Source organism: Giraffa tippelskirchi, chromosome 8 (assembly GCF_054371585.1).
Source record: "Giraffa tippelskirchi isolate mGirTip1 chromosome 8, T2T-mGirTip1v1.2.pri, whole genome shotgun sequence".
NCBI classification, from domain to species: Eukaryota; Metazoa; Chordata; class Mammalia; order Artiodactyla; family Giraffidae; genus Giraffa; species Giraffa tippelskirchi.
Window position 1 is genome coordinate 150,910,266 of NC_137282.1, and position 17,404 is coordinate 150,927,669.

Consider the following 17,404-nt stretch of genomic DNA (forward strand, 5'->3'; position numbering starts at 1 on the left):
GTGATGGAACTGTTACATATCTTGATGGAGTGTGGGTGACGTGGAATTTGTATTTGTCAAAAGTCATCAAAACTTGCACATAAAACTTCAGATTTTCACATTTCATGGAATACAAATTTTCTCTCAAAATTTAAAGTGGACTACAAATACATATATATGTGTGTATATATGTGTACATATATGTATATGTGTGTATACATATATATTTGAATATTTTCTCCATGAATACAACTAATTTTTTTAAGTAAATATTGGGTTTTATGAGCTTCCCAAGTGGTTCACTGGTAAAGAATCCACCTGCAGTGCAAGAGACATGGAGACCAGGGTTTGACCCCTGGGTCAGGGAGATCATCTGGAGAAGGAAAAGGCAATCCACTCCAGTATTCTTGCCTGGAAAATCCCATGGACAGAGGAGCCTGGTGGGCTACAATCCACGGGGTCGCAAAGAGTCAGACACGACTGATTGACTAAACAGAGCCAATGTGACTGCCGTGTCCCACAGCTGGAGGATCTTTTATGAATTCCTGGAGCTCTAGTTGTGATTCTCAAACCTGGCTGTGCATTAGACTTCCCTGTGGAGCTTACATTTTTCAGGATGCCTGGGACTGACTTATCACCAAAGATTCTGATTGTGTGGGTGTGGTTTAGGCATTTTGGGACTTCCAAGAATCACCCTTCAGGGAGAGATTTCTAAGGCTGAGATAGTGGTAGATGTTTTTAAGTATCTGGTCACAATCACATCTGCCATTTTTGAGTTAAGACACCAGTGAATAAAAAGGTAAGTGTTTTGATTCAAACATATGTGTATCTTTAAAACAGAAATGGGTGTGAAGTGAAGACAGAGGGAAAGAACTAACATGTATTGAGGGTCTAGGATGTGCCAGGGAGATTGTTAGGCATTTGATATAGATAATTGCATTTAAGTTCTCTAAGAAGCAAACTTATTTACTATCTATTTTTACTGCAATCACCAGAGTCCAGGCACCAGCAAAAGCAACTTTCTTGCAAATCTCCTAATAGGATGGGCTATTTCAGGGCCCCAGGCCTTTGCAATGCCTGGGATGCATTTTCTCTTAGTCTATTAGATGTATTTTTGCTCATCTTCTAAGAACCAGCTTAAGTATCCCACATCATATGAGTCCTTCTTGCTCCTTCCCTTGCCCTGTTGGAGGAATTTCATTCCTCCTCAAGCAGAAATTTATTTGCTGTCCTAGGAGTCATACCAAAATGTAATTGGGAGTTTTTTCACATGAGTTAGAGATGCTCACTGGTAACTGATTAAATGCTAAATCTACTTAAATGGAGAACACACGATAAATAAAACTTTTGGCAGGCAAATGTAGGTTTGTATTTGACTGATTTCTCCTTTTAGTATTACATCTGTCACATGGCATTGTAATCTTTAATGTACATTTCTCTCTCACTCCCTAAACAAAGATCTCTTTGAAGACAGGACTGTATCTTATTCATCTTTGTAGTCCTGGGACCTGGCACAAAACCTGGCACTTAATGCCCAATAAGTTATTGTTGAGTAGAGTGGATGAATGAAAGAGATTAACTTGCTTCTCCTTAAGTACAGTTTGTACCCAGTGAGTTTTCAGTACTAACCCACTGACCTCAAAATAAAATGTAAGCCCTCAAGATGAATTTTAAGGGTTCCCGTAATTACCATCTGCCTTATCCAACTCTAGCTCTAACTTAACTTGGGGGCTATTGATTACTAAATTAAATCTCCTGGTCAAGATATATCAAATCATTCCTTGAATATCATATGCTCATTTTTTTCTCCATGCCCTTCATTAGATTGCCATCTATCCCATGGTATAATGGAAAGAGTATATGATGTCTGAAGAGTTGAGAATGATTCTTACTTCCCACCATATTAGCTATGTAACTGTGGTCAAATGACTTAACATCTCTGAGCCTTGCTTTTTTCTCATTTATGAAATGGGACAATATCTGGAATAATCTATATAGATTTTCCTGGAAGCTGTGCAAAGTGATTAATATTACATTACTATATTAATGTTATTATATTATTACAGCTATAAAAAGAACTAAGCAATTATTATTCATTATTGTCATCCTGCATATCCTTCAGTATGAAGCTTAAGGCCCAAGTTCCTTTTTAAGTTTGGAGAATCTACATTTTTTTATGAACTGTCCAAACCACTAACTATGTCACTTTATCATATACTATCATAATTATTATTTAACTGTTTCATGTATATGTGGTCTTTCCAACCTGATTGGAAGCTTCTCAAGGGCAAGAGCAGGGAGCTTGTGTTACCCTTAATTTTGTGTCTCCAAATCACTTAGTGGAGCATAAAATATCTTAAATTTTATTAATATTAAGTTATCTTAAATAAGGAAAATGGAAAATATATTTAGAATCAGAGTTTTAGAGTAATAAGTTCTTAAACATTGTTTAATATAACATTCTATTTCTACTGAAACTATAACATATGTGTCATTCCTAAAATCACAGTTAATAATTCTAGCTAATGATTCTTGAGAAAATCCTGGCAGTGTGCCAAGTAATTTAAATTAATGATATAATTTAATGACATTGGAGTTATCATTATCCCCATTTTATAGATGAAAAAAAGCAATGCTTAGAAGCTGGGATTCAGATAGGCATCTTTTCTCTCAATATCCCACCCTTAATCTTGCCTTTGGCATTGGCATTTCATGATTCTCACACCAGTGCCCTTCCTGCTACAGGGGTAACCCTTATCTTCTCTGTAGGGTAGTGGTTCTTCAATATGACCCCGATTAGCAGCATCAACATCACCTGGGAAATTCTAACCCCACCCAGCCTCATTGAATCAGAAACTCTGGGGGTGACATATAACTATCTGTGATTTGACAAACTCTCTAGTTAATCTGGATGCACATTCATGTTCAAAAAACATGGCTTTAGAGTGACTATTGAACTTGTCTTTTGTTTCTTATATTTCTCATGCCATTGCTTAATAGAGTTTTATATTATATGTTTATATAACAAGGGAGAGAAAGCCTACACCTCTCAAATAATATTCAATGATTCCTACATTCTATATATGAAATTCCACTCCAGGAAAAAGAACTAACAAACCTGAAATTTGCTGTCATGCATCTTATAATTTTAAGAGCCTTAATTGATTTTGTTTCTTTTCCTTGTTTTTACATTTATTTTTGTATTTTACTTAACTCAATTATAAGTAACTATTAGATTTTTTTCCCTGCACAGTGTCTGGAATTTTTAACAAAAGCTGCACCTTTCTCATCTCCTTCCAGAAAGTTTCTATTCTGGTTTGAATCCTTAATAGGACTTTAAAACTTTTAAAGACAGAGCAAAAATGTTTTGTAACAAAATTTTGGCTAGATTTCATAATGAATGTGACATATACAATATAGAATAATTAGGGAAGAAATCCAGACTTGGTTTTTTATGTAACATATATATCACTAAAAATAACAAGTTACTTTAGCCAATATTCATATACTTAGGTTACAGGAAAATATCCAGAACAAAGGTTAAATGACATATGTGGTTTCTTTAGAGAAGCTTGATTTCTTCAGAGCCCTTAAAATTTCTTGCAGTGATTTTTCTAGAATGTAGTACTGTGCAAATCTAAACATGTGACTGTCCTGAGACTTGTATGTATTGTCATTCAAGTACTTTTAATATTAAAGCAATTACCAGTTATTTACTTAAAATGAGTAGGTAACTTAAGGAAAAGTCTATCCTGTTTTTGATACTAATCTTAGAAGGGCAACAGTTTAATGTCCCTACCACTGACAACTTTAAAACAGTTTAAAGATTGCATCAAAGGACCTCAGATCCACTGGAACATGTTAAACATTCAAAATTTTTATTTTGGAATTCTAAAGAATAGAAGGTTAATGGCTCCATTTTCCACATAAGTAAAAAGGGAAAGAAACCTAGTGGCTAGTGGAATGTCATTGTTAAGATTTCAAATCATTCCAACTTCCACGTGTTACAAGATTTTCTTGGTTTGATGTAAGGATGGCTACTTTTTTAAACAAATCTAAATTAACAATCTCTATTAGCTGAGCAGTATTTCTGTAGAAATCATGGAATGAAGAAGTCTTTAATAGATCATTAGTCACAAAAGTTTGTTCTGTACTTTTAATAAAGTTAATGCAAATATTGTTGTTCTTATTTAAAGGCAACAATTATTGATGTAATGAACAATTAATTTGGAATAATAAATATATATTTTTTGTCTTTTAAGGGGAAAAGTCATGATTCCTTACCAGAAAGTATGCTTTTGTGTAAAGCAATCCATTGTGAAGGAATACTAAGAATGAAGCATGACAAATAAATGCGACTTCAGGTAAATTTCACAAAGTTTACCATTGTAGGAATGTTAGCTGACATCTAGTCTAACCTTCCATATAACTCCAAATCTCTTTGGTAAGATCTCTGATGGAATGTTATACAGCTACTACTTGAATAACTGCCCCCTTATCTGTAGAAAGGCAATCCATTCTATTCTTGGATAATTCAATTCCACATTATTTTCAGTTCTCCTCATTGGTACGAGTTCTGCCTTCTGGAGCCACACAGAAAGGGCTAGCCCTTTATGCATAGTCACCAACACCAACAGCTGTTGGTGACTATTGTTTTTAGTTTGCGAGTGTCCCTCTCCAAATGAAGTTTCCAGAGCAAACATAATGAATTCAATTCAGCTGATGTCTTAATGCAAGTGGGCAGGACTGACCATGATCTGCCCTGAAGTTATCAAACATATATCACTCTTTTCTCTGATGTCATTTTTTTTAATCATCTGGTTTACTGATGAGTAATTTATATGCAATATAATTATAATATACAGTCCTATGACTTTTGATGAATGTGTACCACTGTGTAACCACCACCACAATCAAGATATAGTAGAGTTTCATCACCTTCCTTCCTTTGTAGCTAACTCCACCCTTCACCCTCAGCCCCTGGCAACAACTAATCCACTATATGTTTCTGTGGTCTTGCCTATATTTCTTCTATACCATCTTGATTACTTAAAGAAAATACTATTTTAGTTATGAGGGTCCTCATTAGGACTGCACAAGGTACATGACAAGGGATAGAATAAAGAATTTTTAAAAAAGGAAGGAAGGATGGGAAAAAATAAGTAAGCAAAAGACTTATTTATTAAAAATAAATAAAGTGAAAGAGAATTTTAAAAATGAGGAAAGGGTCTGGAGAGGGGCAAAGACAGACCAAAAGAAGGGCCTATAGTTGTGACAGAAGGTACCTTGGGTATTGGTGTCAACATCTCTTAGAAAACATTATATGCCACAGTGGTGAGCCAAACCATTGTACTGATTGGAAATTAGAGAGAACATGAAGCTGATTCATAGAGGGAAAAGCTAATTTTTGAAAAGTCACAGTATCAAGAACAGTGCAAAGTTCTCCTCCTTGTAGAACTGTTCTCGTAGAACGGTGCCTCCTCTACAACAATAACAACCACTGTCCATGGTGCTGAATATTTATCTTATGTTAGCTCATATTTCTAGATCTTACCTTTGGATTCTGATGACTTCTAAGTGATCTGACCTCTCCTAGGAATTCATAGAGGTGAAGGCTAAAGTTTTGGTAAAGACAATCAAATCTGGGTTTCAGAAACTGAGTTTTAGAGAGACATTTTCAGAAAATAAGACATTTGTTGTTTTAAAATAATTTTCAAACAGTTGTAGCTGCCTTGCAATTTTTTCCCTTGGCCAGTTGGGAAGATATATTTCCTCTTCTCCTCCTGACTCATTAATTTTTGGGGTTAATGACCTGCATCTCAGATTGGGTTAGCTGCAACTTTCCTCCTAGGTTAACTCGTCTTTGGAAGGTGCTCATGGTTAAGTGTCTAGAGATTTGAGTTCTGATCTCAGCTCTGCATCAATTACCTGGCTAACTGTTCTGCTTCCTCTCAGGACGTAGGGATAGGGTTGTCAGAATTAGAAAGTAAAAATGCAGGATGTTCACTTAAATTTCAATTTCAGTTAAGTAACAAAGGCGTTTTACATCTTAAGTATGCCCCATTCTGAGACCGATTGCTAAAACTTACTGAAATATTCAAATGTTATGAGATGTTAAGTAGTTGCTTTCTTTAAAAAGGTGTTCTTTACTTGTGGGTGACCCCTACTGATTTGGGAGAACAAATAGTACATGCATGCTCAGTCATGTCTGACTCTTTTTGACCCCATGGACTGTAGCCTACCAGGCTCCTCTGTCCATGGGATTCTCCAGGCAAGAATACTGGAGTGGTTTGCCATTTCCTCCTCCAGGGAATCTTCCCATCTCAGGGATCAAACCTGTGTCTTCTGTATTGGTGGGTGGGTTCTTTACCACTGAGCCACCTGGAAAGCCTCAAATTGTATATAACTTTTGCCAAAGAGGTTACTTTTGAATTCTAAGTATTGATGGTCCAGTTCAGTTCAGTTCAGTTCAGTCACTTAGTCATGTCCGACTCTTTGTGACCCCATGAATCGCAGCGCACCAGGCCTCCCTGTCCATCACCAACTCCCGGAGTCTACCCAAACCCATGTCCATCAAGTCGGTGATGCCATCCAGCCATCTCATCCTCTGTCGTCCCCTTCTCCTCCTGCCCCCAATTCTTCCCAGCATTAGGGTCTTTTCCAATGAGTCAACTCTTCGCATGAGGTGGCCAAAATATGGGAGTTTCAGCTTCAACATCAGTCCTTCCAATGAACACCCAGGACTGATCTCCTTTAGGATGGACTGGTTGGATCTTCTTGCAGCCCAAGGGACTCTCAAGAGTCTTTTCCAACACCATAGTTCAAAAGCATCAATTCTTCGGCGCTCAGCTTTCTTCACCGTCCAACTCTCACATCCATACATGACCACTGGAAAAACCATAGCCTTGACTAGACGGACCTTTGTTGGCAAAGTAATGTCTCTGCTTTTAAATATGTTGTCTAGGTTGGTCATAACTTTCCTTCCAATGAGTAAGCGCCTTTTAATTTCATGGCTGCAATCACCATCTGCAGTGATTTTGGAGCCCTCCAAAATAAAGTCTGACACTGTTTCCACTGTTTCCCCATCTATTTGCCATGAAGTGATGGGACCAGATGCCATGATCTTAGTTTTATGAAGGTTGAGGTTTAAGCCAACTTTTCCACTCTCCTCTTTCACTTTCATCAAGAGGCTCTTTAGTTATTGATGGTAGCATTCATCAAATTGTACTAGCCCTTGCAGTTCAATAGGGGTAGGGGTGGGGGAAGGGTCTACAAAAGAAAGTGTAAATGGTAAGGAAACTTCTAGGGTTATTACTATTTAAGATGATGGCTCTGTCCCTAGTTTAGGCAAATTATAATATTTTCTATGATTTTTTAAAATGTCTTTTCTTTTACTTCTTTTTTTCTGTTTGCTCATCAGCTCATTTTGGTCTCCCATTTGTGTTTTAAATCTTTGCTGTTTATTTTAATTTAGGATGCCATCCCATGAAAAACAGGTTTTAAAAAATTCTATGCCCTGGATACAGTATTGCTGATTTTTATTTATTTATCCATCTTTATCCTGCCTGAGGGAAAACAAGTATTTAAAATGCATTGTTGTCTGCATCTGTGAGTAGATAAATTTAGTATTTATTTGCTATAGTGCCAGAGTGTACTTTCTCACTCTTAATTTTGCCACCAGCAATTACTTGGCCACAATCTTAAGCAGATTGTCTATACTCTGAATGTCTCTGCAGAGTCTCACTAGCTACTTAGTCATGGTAAGATGGGTAAGAGTAGAACAAACTATGGAAATGGACATTGGATAATGAAGGTTAATTCTTACTAAAGGGTAAATCTGGTTTCAGGTTTTAGATTTTCAGAAAATGACTGTATTAAAAATTTCCTAAGTTCATCTGTCCATCAAAAATCTAGTTAGTACAGATCAGAATAACAGATTAATGGGAAACATGATTTCTGAGTGGCAGGAAATTTTGTTCTAGATGGAGCTGATGTCTCATCCATATGTGACTGACAGGTTCATAATGGCACAGTACATTTACTCTCCCACTCTTCTTGAGTGTAGATTTAAAAAAAAATCATTTACAATAAAGGTAGTCACATTTCCAATAATGCACTGTTAACTCATCATGTAATGGGAAGTTCTTTCAAAGAGTACTCGAGCAATATATTTCATATTCATTTTCTCTTGGTGATGCCTCTGACTCCCCAAATCATTAGGTATTAACGAAAAGAGGGAAGTTACAAAAATGAGATTATGCTTTTCTGAGAATGGGCAACTCAATACTTTAGTGGGTAGAACCTACTAATAAAAATCAGCCTTTTAAATATCACCTGGTATTTATAGGCCCCACAGCTGGGCATCACCAGATTTATGAAGGTCATGGCAGGGGACTGTTCCTGAAGAGGAATTTCAAAGGTAGGATGATGAAGGTCCACTCACCTCCTGTGTTGGCAGTGCTGGAAATCAGAACAACATAGCATGATTAACACAGGACAGAGCTTAGAACTGAGAGACAGAAAGATTTTTCTTTTTTTTGCCCCTAATTATGGAAATAACTTCAGTTACCTAGTTTGTCTTCCTTTGGAGAAATTTTGAACTAAGAGAGACTTTCAGTTCAGTCACTCAGTCGTGTCTGACTCTTTGTGACCCCATGAATTGCAGCACGTCAGGCCTCCCTGTCCATCACCAACTCCTGGAGTTTACGCAAACCCATGTCCATCGAGTCAGTGGTGCCATCCAACCATCTCATCCTCTGTTGCCCCTTTCTCCTCCTGCCCCCAATCCTTCCCAGCATCAGGGTCTTTTCCAATGAGTCAACTCTTCGCATGAGGTGGCCAAAGTATTGGAGTTTCAGCTTCAACATCAGTCCTTCCAATGAATACCCAGGACTGATCTCCTTTAGGATGGACTGGTTGGATCTTCTTGCAGCCCAAGGGACTCTCAAGAGTCTTCTCCAACACCACACTTCAAAAGCATCAATTCTTCAGTGCTCAGCTTTCTTCACCGTCCAACTCTCACATCCATACATGACCACTGGAAAAACCATAGCCTTGACTAGACGGACCTTTGTTGGCAAAGTAACGTCTCTGCTTTTAAATATGCTATCTAGGTTGGTTATAACCTTCTTTCCAAGGAGTAAGCGTCTTTTAATTTCATGGCTGCAATCACCGTCTGCAGTGATTCTGGAGCCCCCCAAAATAAAGTCTGACACTGTTTCCACTGTTTCTCCATCTATTTCCCATGAAGTGATGGGACCAGATGCCAGGATCTTAGTTTTCTCAATGTTGAGCTTTAAGCCAACTTTTCCACTCTTCTCTTTCACTTTCATCAAAAGGCTCTTTAGTTCTTCTTCACTTTCTGCCATAAGGGTGGTGTCATATGCATATCAGAGGTTACTGATATTTCTCCTGGCAATCTTGATTCCAGCTTGTGTTTCTTCCAGCCCAGCGTTTCTCATGATGTACTCTGCATAGAAGTTAAATAAGCAGGGTGACAATATACAGCCTTGACATACTCCTTTTCCTATTTGGAACCAGTCTGTTGTTCCATGTCCAGTTCTAACTGTTGCTTCCTGACCGGCATACAGGTTTCTCAAGAGACAGGTCAGATGTCTGGTATTCCCATCTCTTTCAGAATTTTCCACAGTTTATTGTGATCCACACAGTCAAAGGCTTTGGCATAGTCAATAGAGCAGAAATAGATGTTTTTCTGGAACTCTTTTGCTTTTTCGACGATCCAGCAGATGTTGGTAATTTGATCTCTGGTTCCTCTGCCTTTTCTAAAACCAGCTTGAACATCTGGAAGTTCACGGTTCACGTATTGCTGAAGCCTGGCTTGGAGAATTTTGAGCATTACTTTACTAGCGTGTGAGATGAGTGCAATTGTGTCAAGAGAACGCACTAGTCATAGCAAACACCCTCTTCCAACAACACAAGAGAAGACTCTACACATGGACATCACCAGATGGTCAACATCGAAATCAGATTGATTATATTCTTTGCAGCCATAGATGGATAAGCTCTATACAGTCAGCCAAAACAAGACTGGGAGCAGACTGTGGCTCAGATCATGAACTCCTTATTGGCAAATTCAGACTTAAATTGAAGAAAGTAGGGAAAACCACTAGACCATTCAGGTATGACCTAAATCAAATCCCTTATGATTATACAGTGGAAGTGAGAAATAGATTTAAGGGACTAGATCTGATAGACAGAGTGCCTGATGGAACTATGGACAGAGGTTCGTGACATTGTACAGGAGACAGGAATCAAGTCCATCCCCATGGAAAAGAAATGCAAAAAAGCAAAATGGCTGTCTGAGGAGGCCTTACACATAGCTGGGAAAATAAGAGAAGCAAAAAGCAAGGGAGAAAAGGAAAGATTTTCCCATCTGAATGCAGAGTTCCAAACAATAGCACGGAGAGATAAGAAAGCCTTCCTCAGCGATCAATGCAAAGAAATAGAGGAAAACAACAGAATGGGAAAGACTAGAAATCTCTTCAAGAAAAGTACGGATACCAAGGGAACATTTCATGCAAAGATGGGCTCGATAAAGGACAGAAATGGTATGGACCTAACAGAAGCAGAAGATATTAAGAAGAGGTGGCAAGAATACACAGAAGAATTGTACAAAAAAGATCTTCACGACCCAGATAACACGATGGTGTGATCACTCACCTAGAGCCAGACATCCTGGAATGTGAAGTCAAGTGGGCCTTATGAAGCATCACTACAAACGAAGCTAGTGTAGGTGATGGAATTCCAGTTGAGTTATTTCAAATCCTGAAAGATGATGCTATGAAAGTGCTGCACTCAATATGCCAGCAAATCTGGAAAACTCAGCAGTGGCCACAGGACTGGAAAACATCAGTTTTCATTCCAATCCCAAGGAGAGACTTTAACAACTCCCAACCTCTGACAACCTCATTGTATTCACAAAGAATCTAATATCCAGATGTGTTAATTGAGCTACTCGGTGGCCAGATAGCTAGGATCAGAATTCCATTCTCAGATTCTTAATCTAATACTCTTGAAAATGTAGTTGAAAGGAATGAGCTTGGAGTCTAGGTTTGAGTCTCAGGAGTAACTACTTGGGCTAAATGAGCTTTTCGGGTAACAAACCTCAGTTCCTTGAACTCAGTTTCCCATCTGTAAAATGGGCTTAATAACACCTGCTCTATTTACCTCTCAAGGATATTATGTGTTTCTAGGAGAAGGCAATGGCACCCCACTCTAGTACTCTTGCCTGGAAAATCCCATGGATGGAGGAGCCTGGTAGGCTGCAGTCCATGGGGTCGCTAAGAGTCAGACACGACTGAGTGACTTCACTTTCACTTTTCACTTGCATGCATTGGAGAAGGAAATGGCAACCCACTCCAGTGTTCTTGCCTGGAGAATCCCAGGGACGGGGGAGCCTGGTGGGCTGCTGTCTATGGGGTCACACAGAGTCGGACACGACTAAAGCGACTTAGCAGCAGCAGCAGGCAAAAGTACAAAAAAGAGTACTGTATTATTTATCATTGCTGTGGAGCAAGTCACCCCAAACTGCACATCTTAAACATCTATTATCCCATAGATTCCTTGGATCCAGAATCTGGGCCCAGCTTAGATGGATGCCTCTGGGCTCAGCATCTCTCTTAAGCTTGTTGTCAGTCCATCAACAAGAGCTCTGGTCTCGTTTGAAGGCTTAACTTGGGAGCCATGGGGTGAGATCTTTTTCCGAGCTCACTCATGTGACTGTTTTAGGATTCAGTTCCTTGCAGGCTGGTAACCGGGGGTCTCTCTCAGTTGCATGTGGACTTCTCTGTAGAACTGCTCATAGTGTGGCAGCTGGCTTCATCAGAGCAAGGGAGCGAGAGAGCAAGCGAGCAGGAGCAGGATGGAAGTAGGTCTTTCTGTGACCTGATCCTGGAAGTAACATCCCATCGCTTTTGCTGTGCTCTCTTCATTAGAATCAAGCCACCAGGTCCAGCCCACACTCAAGCGGCACAGATCACACAGGCATGATGAGGGTCACTGGGGGTCCCAGAGGCTCCTCTCACACATGGTATCCTCATTTTTATTAGTAGTTACAAGGAAAGGATAAGAGATTCATTGTATATCTGCTTTAAAAAAATCAAAGCTTTTGCAAAAAGAAAGTGGTATCAGCATTTTAATTTGTAATTATTGATTGACTGTCCGCTTCCAGAGAAGATTTGAAGTGGCATCCACATTCACCTACTTGGCATGTGCAAGTCCTCCTGTTTAGAGAACACTCCTTCTCAGCCCTGTTCACCTGGGAATTGCTAAATAATCTTCTGAAAAAGCACCTAAATATGACTTCCTGGATATGTTACTGTGGTTCAGATACTATGTGTGTGAGTCGCTCAGTAGAGTCTGACTCTTTCTGATCCCATGGACTATGGCCTGCCAGGCTCCTCTCTCTATGGGATTCTATAGGCAAGAATACTGGAGCAGGTTGCCATTTCCTTCTTTAGGGGATCTTCCTGACCCAGGGATCAAACCCATATCTTCTTCATTGGCATGTGGGTTCTTTACCATCTGAGCCACCAGGGAAGCAACTATACTTCCTAATATGAATTGGTTGTAGGACAATGTCCAACCTGGAATACAGTTGCTTTTTCTAGTTGTCCCATAGTTGGTTGATGTGTTCACTAATTACTAAATGTGTCTTTCCATAGGAACAGGAGGGAATGACTTTGGGCAGGAAGACATAAATAATAAAGGTCAACAGTGGTTAGTCCTTTTTTGAAGACTAGATCTTCAGTCAGTTATAAAGAATTATAGAAAACTTTTCAGTTACCTTGCTAGGAATGGAGAAACATTTAAAAACTTTTTATCAAATGGGGGCAGAGGATTACTTGGACCCCAAATATTGGAAGGTTTTAAAATTGCAGATTTCTGGCCCTTGCCTTAGACTTCCTGAATCAGAATCTGAGTCGATCCCAGAAATATGTGTCTTTGACAAAGTGATTCTGATGTAAATTTTGATAGACCTGGGTCTACAGGAACCCTGGGAAACTTATGAAGGACAGCATCCATACAGGTGTTCTTATTTGCTTTATTTGGCTATGGTTTGTGATTATAACTCTTCTAAGATACTAGTGATTGCAAAATGCACCATTATATTATGCACTATTAAGAAAGGAAACTCTTCAGATCAAAATTTTAAGGATCCATAAACATCCATTCCATCTGAGAGATGTTAAAATATGAGAAAACTTCAGAACTGAAGCAATATAACAAAATGCTTTTCTTTTCTGATCTAACCAGGTCTATAAGATAGCAACTCTATATTCCATTTCCTAGAAACCAATTTTTTTAAATTCATGTACTCATCTATCCAACCATTCATTCATTATTTCACATAGAGCTACCAAAGCCCTACTGTGTGCCAAGCCCTGTGCATGGCGGTTGGGATATAGTGGTAATGAGATGCCTGGTGAGGCTTGCACCCTAGGACATAAGACAGAAACTGAACATGCACACAAATAAATATATACCTGCTAATTAAGATAAGTGCAATGAAGGAGAAAGAGGAATTGTCACCTAGATGGATAGACAGAGAAGGTCAAAGTAATTGGTGAATGTCTGAGTATACACCCCTCTGTGGGGCTGATGGGGGTTAATGAGCAATTGTTTCTGATGAATCAGGAAGGGATGGCAGATGTGGGGTGTTTGCATTCGCTGGGCTCACAACCCAGACTTCTCCAGGAATACACATGGGCTGTGCACTGTGTGTGTTTTCCTCCCCGTAGCCCTACACAGACACAAGTATGCACAACAGTTTACTCTCCTTAGCATCCAGTTGACTGACATCTGCGAAGGCCAGCTACTGACGGTTTAAATGTAATTGAGGATGGCCGACGTAATGGTCAGAAAGAAACAGTGAGGGGAAGGGAAGAGCCTTAATTCTTTGCAAGTACAGCCTTTCAGAACTGGCCATGGTGCTGTGCCTGGTCTCCCTTCTCTCAATTTGCTCTGGGCCTGAATTCCCTGTTTACTTCTCGGCTTACTGCCGCAGTTTGTCTTATTCTGAACTGAACTTAATACCCTGAATCATCACTGTCATTCTGAGATGGATTCTTTACAATCCTTAATGTGACAAACTGGATTGATCCCCTGCCCACTACCTGCCAGCTCACTGTAATTTCTCCTTAAATCTCTTCCTCTCCCTCCCTTTCACGTCCTACAATGTGCGTGCTGAAGGAGAGGCATTGTCCCACAAGCACCCCACAATTACACAGTGTGGTTAGGCAAGAAGGTATGGTGTTGAGTCCACCCTCGCCCTCATTTTCCTTTTCATGCTAATTTGACGTGATGGAATCCTACAGCCTTGTCAGCGACCTGCTTGTACTTCAATCTTTATTTTGTGAGAATTTTTGAATCAATCTAGGTGTCATCTGGCAGCCTAAAACAAATGATATTGTAAAAATGTTTATTGCCGAGCAGCAATTTGAATACCACCTCCCCTCCCCACCTCCCCATATCCCTCACATAGAAGGAAAGCAGATCAGTTGTCTCCGGGAGATTTAAAATGAAAGGTACTTTTCATCTTAAAAATGGAATTCAGGATGCTGTTTAACTAAGTGCGTGGTGCATTCAGTATTCACGGGGTAAAACATAAAAGAAATAACGTGGATTTTTAAAAAGATATTATTTTTCTGCTGCGTGCTGCTTCTATCAAACCACCTGAGAGGTGATTTGAGAAGGGCATTTTAGAATAAAGACATTGTTCTGACAGCAAATACAAATGAAATAAAATTGGCCTAAGGCTTTGATGCTGGAACCCACATGGAGAGCTGGGACACAGCAACACACTGGCTGAATGCACTGGAGAAACAGAACCAGCATAATTTGTGGTAGTGTGTGAAGCAAAGATGAAAGAGGAAAATTAAAAAAATAAAATAAAATACATGTGTGCAGACTAAAACAGACTTTCTGGTTGCATTCACTCCTTGATTGTAAGAACTTATCCATAAATTCCATAAATATAGCAAGGATACAGAAGTTCAGCTATAATCTCTTTGTTCGCAATGTCAAGGGAAGATATGTGAGTCAAGAGGAATATTCTGTGTTCCTCTAATTTTTGAGAACGTTCAAGAGAAGAGAGGGTAGAATCTTTTTGGGGGGGGGGTATGAATGAGATTCTGGCTTCTGGCTCAAGCATGTGACATACCTAGCAACAAACCTGAAGCATCTTGGCTTACAGAGATTTTAAGTGATTTTAGTCACCTGTGAGCTTTGCCCTCAGAGTGAGGAAGGTACTTAAAATGGCATTTGGCAGTCAGTTAGGTATAAACCGAGGCTTCCCTGGTTGCTCACCTGTAATGTAGGAGACACGACTTTGATCCCTGGGTCAGGAAAATCCCCTGGAGGAGGGCATGGCAACCCACTCCAGTATTCTTGCTGGGAAAATCTCATGGACAGAGGAGCCTGGTGGGCTAGAGTCCATGGGGTCTCAGAGTCGGACACAACTGAAGCGAATGAGCACGCACTCTCACAGGTATAAATTAAGTAACAAAGGAACCAAAGGAACAGGAACACAAGAGCAAAGCTATCTCCGACTTCCCAAGTGAACCTACATCCGTGAGGTGTTTCTGATGCACAGATGTGCAAGAAGCTTAAGAAAGGAACTCAGTCACTTAACACAGACTTGAAGGCAGTCTCCTACCCAATCCTCTTTTTAGACCAAGCACAGAGTATCACAGAAAAGGTCTGTGGGAAAGATTCTGTGCGCCTTTATTGTTTCACTAGTGAAGGATGTATTTTCCATCCAGAGGTGGTATCGCCAGATGAGGCATGTAGAAAGAAAACAAGGGCGCCTATATAGACTGCCAGCTGTTTTGCTCTCATTTGAAAATAATACTGCCTGATTTTAGAAAAGACCCTTCTTGAAGTCTTTTCCTGCTCATTAAATCTCTAAACAAAACAAACCAAGGCAATGCAAAAGCTCAAATTAAAAGCGCATTTTAATCTCATTCCTTAAATAATTAAATTTGTAATTATTTTTCTTCTTAATAAATGACTTAGCCTGGAAGGGAGGTCACTTCAGGTGTGTCTAGCATTGGTAATAATGCGGAAATAATACAGCATTCAAAGACTAGCTCTAGTACTTACAACTTTGGGTAAGATACTTACATTTTTTGAGTGTCAGAGGTTCTTCCTACATAAAAAAGGGATGAATATCTATTTTTAGGGTTACCATAAAGATTAAATGAGATATGTCCAATTACTTAACATAGTGCTTGACACACATGGGTTATAATAATTTCCCTTCTAAGGATTAATATTTAGATAATTTCATTTATCACAGAAGATCTAAAGTAGGAAAAGTAAAAAATTCCAGCTTTCTAAATCTTTTAAACCCATATTTTCCCTCAACTGTGAAAGTAACATACATTCTTATAAGCAATTAAAATACAAAATATTAAAAAAAGATTATTGTCATAACTCACCACTCAATATTTGTCTGCTAACAATTCACTGCATTTATGATAGTCTTTTAAAGGTATTCTTACATTAGATATTACATATACATATGATTAAAGCAGGAGAGCATCTTTCCTAAAATCAGCCAAATGAGAGTAAAATATTTATAATACTATATTCTATTTTTCTTTCTCAGAATATAGTGCCATTAGCATTCCTTATATTAGGAAAAAACTTTTGGCACATGTAATTTTTATTGGTTGTATATTCCATTTATGTACATGTGTGTCATAAACATTATATTTTCAATGTTTTGTTATAGAAATTCACATTGAGATAAATATATTTATATTTTTAAAAACTTAAATAATTTCCAGATATTTTCCACAAAGGAACTTCAGGATAAATAAATGTGATCATTTTTAGGAATTTTGGAACATTGACAAACTCATTTCCTATAAATTAGATCAATTTATATACATCAGGAATGTGAGAATCTCAGTTTCCCCTTAACTTTATTAACATTGAATAGTAGTATTAAAAAACTTTTGCAAAAGTGAAGAAAGGTATTTTGCCCTATTAATTAGCATTTCTTTATTATTGTGTTTGAATGCTTTGCTCTTCCGAACTGCTTGTTTACACCCTGTGCCATTTGACTGTTGGGACCCCCAGATTTTCCCATCCATTTAACTGTACTTTCTCCACAGAGAAGTTGAACACTTGGTCACACTTGCTGATGATACTTCTCTACCTTGTGTCTTACCTTGTTTCATACGTATGGAATTTGCTTTAAGTTTTTAAAGTTGCATTTATTCTTTTCTCATGAATCTCTCTTTTCTCTTAAGGTTAACCCTCTAAGAGAAGGTCTTGGGGTTATTATTTAATTTTCTTTTAAAAATTGTGCTGACCCAAGGGTTTCTATGCTGTACCAACAAGCCCATTCTTTCTTTCTTCTCTTTTTTTTTTGGTGATACCAGTTAAAGGAACTAAA

The 17,404-nt window shown here is 38.6% G+C and overlaps 1 protein-coding gene across 13 annotated transcripts in view; it reads right to left on the reverse strand.

Moving 5' to 3' along the window:
- The window catches only part of LOC145516674 (uncharacterized), a 201,996-nt gene that overhangs the window by 76,689 nt on the left and 107,903 nt on the right, over positions 1-17,404 (reverse strand). Inside the window, exons 4-5 of one of the 13 annotated variants that reach the window (XR_014061646.1) lie at positions 8,314-8,439; positions 5,534-5,594 (exon numbers count right to left, since the gene is read on the reverse strand). The exons of the other annotated variants lie outside the window; for them this stretch is intronic. The gene's annotated coding sequence lies outside the window, so the exon portion shown is untranslated. The remainder of the gene's footprint in view (positions 1-5,533; positions 5,595-8,313; positions 8,440-17,404) is intronic. 13 annotated transcript variants of the gene reach the window in all.